Genomic DNA, 6,350 nt, shown 5'->3' with positions numbered 1-6,350 from the left:
TGTCTATATGTGTCCACTCTTTTGAGTGTTAAATTAACACTTTTCAAAGTGTTATATTTTTAACAACGAGCTAGTGTTATTTTAACACTGCACAGAGTTAAAAATTAACACTGAGTAACACTGACCAGTGTCAAAAATATTCTACACTGGTGTTAAGTGTTAAAAATTAACACCGAATAGTGTTGGTGGTACTTTACACTAGCCCTGGTGTTAAAAAATTCAACTCTGAATAGTGTTAATTTTCTAACACTAACACTAGTGTCAGTCAAATCATTAATACCACCAGATTACAATAAACTCCCATTAATCTCTGATATCTCTACTGCTACAATTAACCCCCAACATCCACCCATTACAAAGAAATACAAGACATTAACGTTCCAAAATACTTTGTATTCAGATACACCACAAGTAAACAAGTCATACAAAATTACAGTATGGGACAATGTACATTTTGTCATCAGTGCCATTTGAAAATTGCCTATCATAAGGTCTATAGTACACCAGATCATCTACAGAGATCAGTGCAAAGACATCTAATCCATCCTCAATAACAAATGCATTTAAGTGATCATTGAAATATACTGTTGAGACCTTACAAGTTAGAAGATAAGTATTGAAATCGCTAACAATTATACTGACAATCTTACTGAACAAAGGCATCTCATTTTCAACACCAGAACAAACATACATCCCAACTTGATATTCTGTACCATAACTTTTGACCCAGGAAGTTGTAGAAACAATAGAAGAAACATCAAACATTTTATTCAGTGCTTCACTGCCTTTTAAGCTGCTGGCCAAGACTTCATTAATGGGGCCGAACTGTAATCTTTTAAAATAAAAATTTTCAAAATGAAAGGCTAATTGATTCTGATGTTTTTTTACTAGTGTTTTTGTGATATTTTTAAAGTTCTTTACAGATCTTTTGAAGAACTTGTGCTTTGCTTCAAATCTCATGCACCACATATGTATGAGTGGCCCAATTTTTCTAATGCAGCGTGGGTAATGGATCATTAGGTGGTGCTTTGGAATCAAATTCCGTTCTGGAAAGAGAGATTTGAAAGCCTTGTGATGATCGGCAATCAGATGTTTCAAATAGCAAGTCATGCCATGAGTTATAATGGGTGAAAAAACAATGTTCACAATTTGAACTAACAAAAGTAGCAAGTTCCAATGTCCATCATTTCTGCAAACGATATCTCCAAAAATCAATGGGCTATTCCGCAAAAGACACCATGACTGCACAGCATTAAGCCCAAGATCTTTGCTGTTGTCATCCAGTTTTAGCCCACCTGGCCTGTTCCTTCTCTGTGCATATCCGTAGTTAAAGCTTATAATTCTCTGTGACAATGAATTCAAGGATATCAAAGAGGTCTTAATCAAGTACTGAAACACAAGCTTTAACTCATACTGCACCACTCCCTCTAGTAGATCATGCATTATGTCTACAGCATAGTTGTCTGAAATATGGAACAGCCGAAGTGAATTGAGTAAACAATTTCTTTTTACACCAAATGTTGAGGCCAAAGCAGGATTTTGTTGAATGGCACCACAGTGTTTGTAATGAAGTTCTTTGGAACGCAGTGTTAAGCCTACATGATCTTCACTAAAAACTGACTGCAACTCTGTCTTATCAGTTAAACAAAATCTACAACAATAGTTTGCACTAAATGATTCAACAAAACCAAAAATGCTATGTAAAGCCAAGTTGTCACCTGTAATCTGAAAAAGTGAACCTCTCACAGGTGTGGCTGAAAAGGGCACTTGCATTCCTTCAGTCTCTAAAATCTTTAGATCATCAACAAGTGGCTTTAGGATAGGATCAAACCCATATTTTTTTAAGTCTTCTGAATGAAAAAGGGCTACAAGATGAATGTTCATCAACACAGAATTTAACTCTGGTGGCAAATTTCTCAAAACAAAATAAATACAACCAAGTTTGTGCACTCCCCTTTTTTGAGCCTAAAGGATTAGCAGTTTCAAAATCGTCATAGTAGAGCTGGATCTGGAGAGCATGTTCTTGTTGTGAGAATAAACTGTGATTTTTGAAGTAGGAGCCGTCATTTAAATCTCTGTACAATCCCTCCATGTTTAGTTTTTTTTTCTGGAAACTGCTACAAAGTTCACTGTTTCGAAACATAGATGAAAGGGATCCCATGATAGGAACGTACATGAATTTATCATTGACAGGAACTTGCCTGTATGTCCCTGTTGTTCTATCTTTGCGTACATCAAAACGCACACCAAGAACATGCTCTATGGGTTCAACTATTTTCCATTTTTGCTCAAAATATCTTATCCTTTTAGATTCTGTGTTAAGACATGAAAATGGATTTTCAAGCTGATCAAAGCAATCCTCAACTTTTTCTAAGGTTTCTCTTGATGTATCAGTTGACAAACAGTCGACAACAGATTGTTTTGCATGTGCATGGATGTCATTAACCAGTTCCTCCAATGAACCAACTAAACACTGTACAGTACTTTCAGGAACTCCTGATGATTGTACTTGAGCAATAACAGAGCTGCACATGTTCAGTATTTGCCTTTTTTCAACTGGAACCGGTGTAGTTATTGTCATGGGATGAGCCACATTTACAGGCTGTGAAACAGAGGTTCCATCGTTAGGTACAGGCTCAAAATTGTTGATGACCTCAGAGTGAACGCAGTCTCCATGTGCTCGGAATAAGTGCCGCTTGTAACCAGAGTACGTGTGAAAGATAAATGAACATCCAGGCTCTCCACAGGTCAAACGTAAAAACTTTCCTGGGTACAAACCATGCTGGAACTTCAAATGTCTAAATAACACTGAGCAACTTGTGTGGTGTATCTTGCAAATGTAACAGATGAACATTTCCAGTCAAAGTGCTGAATAGTGGATATCTTTAAACCGTACAGTGAAGACTTCCTCTTGTTTCATTGACCCGAGGACTGTCCTTCACGCTGCCAACATCAATGCCATACACTTGATGGTCTGGATGAATGTGTAGAAGTTGTCCAATGCCTTATCAAAGGACACGGCAAATTAAAAAATGTGCCTTGAAAAGTTTTGCCTTGTCAAAACCTGCATCTCCCATCTGTGTCACACAGGGAATGACCTTTTGATCTAGGACAATGTAGAAACTTTGGGTAGAAACTTTGGATGATGTTCTTTCTTTCTCCAACCCACAGGACGAATGGCTGAGTGGGGCCAGCCTTAAGAAAAGCCTCTGTGCTACCTCCCACCTGAGGGAGAGAAAGAAACCAAGTGATTCACATTAAGCAAAATTGATAATCTGATGTTGAGGCATTGCTGTTTGAAATTATGACAATATTAAAATGTTTCACTCCGCGCGCACAATTATTTTTGTTTCAATGTGTACATTTAGTTTTAATAGAAACAATGACATGTCAGTCCTGCAACACCAAGCTTGTCTGGGATAGATACATCTGCTGCAGGTTGGATCACCTTGCCATCTTAAAATATCAGCCGTTGATAATTTGCATCTGTTCTCATCAAAAGAGAAATATACAATTCTAAAAAGCATACCTTGATGAATTTCATTAGGTGGTGAGCAGCATCTGATGTGCTAATCTTTGAAGACGTCCTTCCCTTAGATGTTGGAGTGAAGTGAAGCAGCAAAAGATGGCAGCCGCCTCGCAGTCCCAAACTACAGAATAGAAATTAAGATCATCACAATTACTGTCATTTAAAGGACCACAGCAGTCATTTTTCCACGTTATGTAATACCATGATGACATTTTAGACACCTGATAATTTTTCTAATAAGGCAGTTTTCCAGCGCCTTGGTATAAAAATTCATTTCTAGAGACTTAAAATCTTCTGGCCACCAAGTGAAGTAGATATCGAGTCATAACAATAGTAAGATTATGTAACTTTTTTTGTGTTCAAACTACATTAAATGTCATTTCAGGTTTAACATGTTTGTAAGCTTGTTTTCATACCATACAGAAATGAGTGATATATTGTGTTGTGGGAATTAAGCAAATGCTGTAAAGGCATGCAAAATCTACCATTTCCAACTTACACTTACCAGCCTCGTTAGAGTAACGCTGTGCAGAAATGAGCAGCTCATCCAATTCTGTACTCTGGGACAGATTTTTGCAATCTTTGATGATCCTTGGCTTGAAGAATGTTGGCCACTTTGCAAGGAACTTACCAGACACTTCCTCCCCAAAAAACAGCATTGTGAAGTCTTGGTCAATCTTAAACACAAAGTGTAACAACAGAAACAACACATTAACAAGAAAACAAACAAAGGAACCACAAAGCAGTCATTAAATTATTTTATGCCTTACCAAGCCAGGTGTATCCAGAAATCTTGGGAAAAGGTCCAGGACAGTAGAAGCTATGGCAGGTTCTTGAACCACTTTTTGCCTATGTTGAAATGTCACCTTCATGTTGTCTTTGACATGTTTCATGTCAGTTGAGTGCCTCTTCCTTGCATTTATCACCTGACAACGGCCTCACATTTGAACACAAGTTGCGAAGAGTCTTGGGGCTGTCTTGAAAAGCTGACTTTGATTAGTTCATCTCTTCTCGGGAACCAGCATATCACCACCTGCCAAGAGTAAAATAAGGTCCAGCATATAACACCATTTCTTTGCAAAATATCTAGCATGTCTAGTCCCTTTAGACTGAGTTAAAATTAATTTTGTTAAGAAAAACATCCTTGATCCATTTTTTAAGTAGTACAAGCTGTGTAACATGACTGCAATACAGTATTCTCTCAACTATCACAGGGGTTAGTAGGAACCATATTTCCATTTTATTATTTTTTATATATTTTAAGCGATAAAAACCCTCCCCACAAATATTCCTGACAATGTAGCGTTTGGTTTGTTCGTTTTTAAATTTCAAATATTGTATAACAAGACAAAACTGCAAATATGAACGCATCCCCCCCTCTCCCTCTTAACTAACCGATGCCTTTAATTGAACTACCAAATTAACACAATGGTCCTCTCTTTCTGGTCAGACACTTTGCAGCACTTCTGCTGTAATTTTATTCATATTTAACAAAATAAAAATGCAGAAATAAGTGTACACATTAGTTTTTGACTCTCACTGAACTAACAAAGCCAATCCCTCCACATGTTTGTACTCTCTTGTTACCTCGGCCAGGTCCGCGGCTCTGAACCGTGGTAATGACACCTCTGGCCAATACGCTGGGTTGTCGGGCTTGTAGCTTTACTGTCAGCGAACACAGTGTACAGTCGAATCTTAACAGCTTTCTTACAACCAGGCACTCATTTTGGCGGCAGTGGTTATTATTATATTTACATGCTCTCTTCTTCCATTTCTCATCGGTAACAGCTCTTACTTTCTCCCTCTCTCGCGCTCAAACACACAACGGGAGGGGCAGTTCCACACGTTCTCCCCGCAGCACGGACTACACTACCCATGAGGGCCGGTAACACTCTGCCCTCATTGCCTTTATATTAAATCATTTTTGGCTAATGACAAAAAAAAGTCACTTTAAGGGCCAAATTGCATTATACTTCTTCACCTCACCTGACGTGGGCCGCAAGTGGCCTTTGGGCCACGAGTGGCCTCTGGGCCGCGAGTTTGAGACCACTGACCCTAAGGCTTTGGCAGTTTAATTCGAAAATAAATAAAAGGCATTTAATAAAAACTGAAATATATTAACATGTAATATTCATTACAGTCTGCCAATAGCCAGATTATGCTAAATGAATATTAGGAAAGAAACTGGTACTTTGCAGAGTTCTAGCTAGCAGTAGCCCAGCTTAACAAAAACAGTTAAAATTCAAATATGACACTTAAAGATGATGTATTTTGATATAAATACTATTTCTTTTACTAGTTATCATGTTACTTGTTCTAACATCAATCTAAAACTTAATATTTAACCGAATAAAACTTACCGCATCAGCAAGAAAAAATGGCGACCGAAGATTCTGGATTGCGAAGCTCCACAGGAAATGAAGGTGTGGTCTAATTTAACACCCACAGTGTTAAAATGCAGTAACGACTAAAATCTACACTTACACTTTTCAGGAATCAACTCCCGATGTGTTATTTTAACTCGATTAAGTGTTGAACTAACTCGGAACTCTGTTGAAATCTACTAACACTGAAAAATCAACACTGGCATTTTTGCTGTGTAGTCGCCATGGATGTTCTGGGTGACCCAGTTACTACTTCACCAAACAAGGGAAGAAAAAAATGAGCTGACTGCTTTCTGAAGGTAAGAAAACTGTCCAGTTAAAATTGAGCACTGGGGTCTAATGAATGAGGTTAAACATTTCCGATTTTAAAAGAACGCGTTTCATTTCACAGACTTGAGTTGGGAATGCTATTGCACACACAATGACAGGTTACTGTG

At 37.9% G+C, this 6,350-nt stretch overlaps 1 long non-coding RNA gene across 1 annotated transcript; it reads right to left on the bottom strand.

The window, feature by feature from the left end:
- Nucleotides 1-372: 372 nt before the first annotated feature.
- Nucleotides 373-6,114, bottom strand: LOC309698534. Its single transcript, XR_014274122.1, has 5 exons — nt 5,890-6,114; nt 4,300-4,562; nt 4,035-4,206; nt 3,530-3,650; nt 373-3,225 (listed from the first exon to the last, which is right to left on the bottom strand). It is a non-coding gene; the product is annotated as an uncharacterized lncRNA (long non-coding RNA).
- Between the last annotated feature and the right edge of the window lie 236 nt (nt 6,115-6,350).

The sequence above is a fragment of the Aulonocara stuartgranti genome (assembly GCF_965226115.1).
Source record: "Aulonocara stuartgranti genome assembly, chromosome: 22".
NCBI lineage: Eukaryota > Metazoa > Chordata > Actinopteri > Cichliformes > Cichlidae > Aulonocara > Aulonocara stuartgranti.
This window is presented reverse-complemented; position numbering and strand designations above follow the sequence as displayed.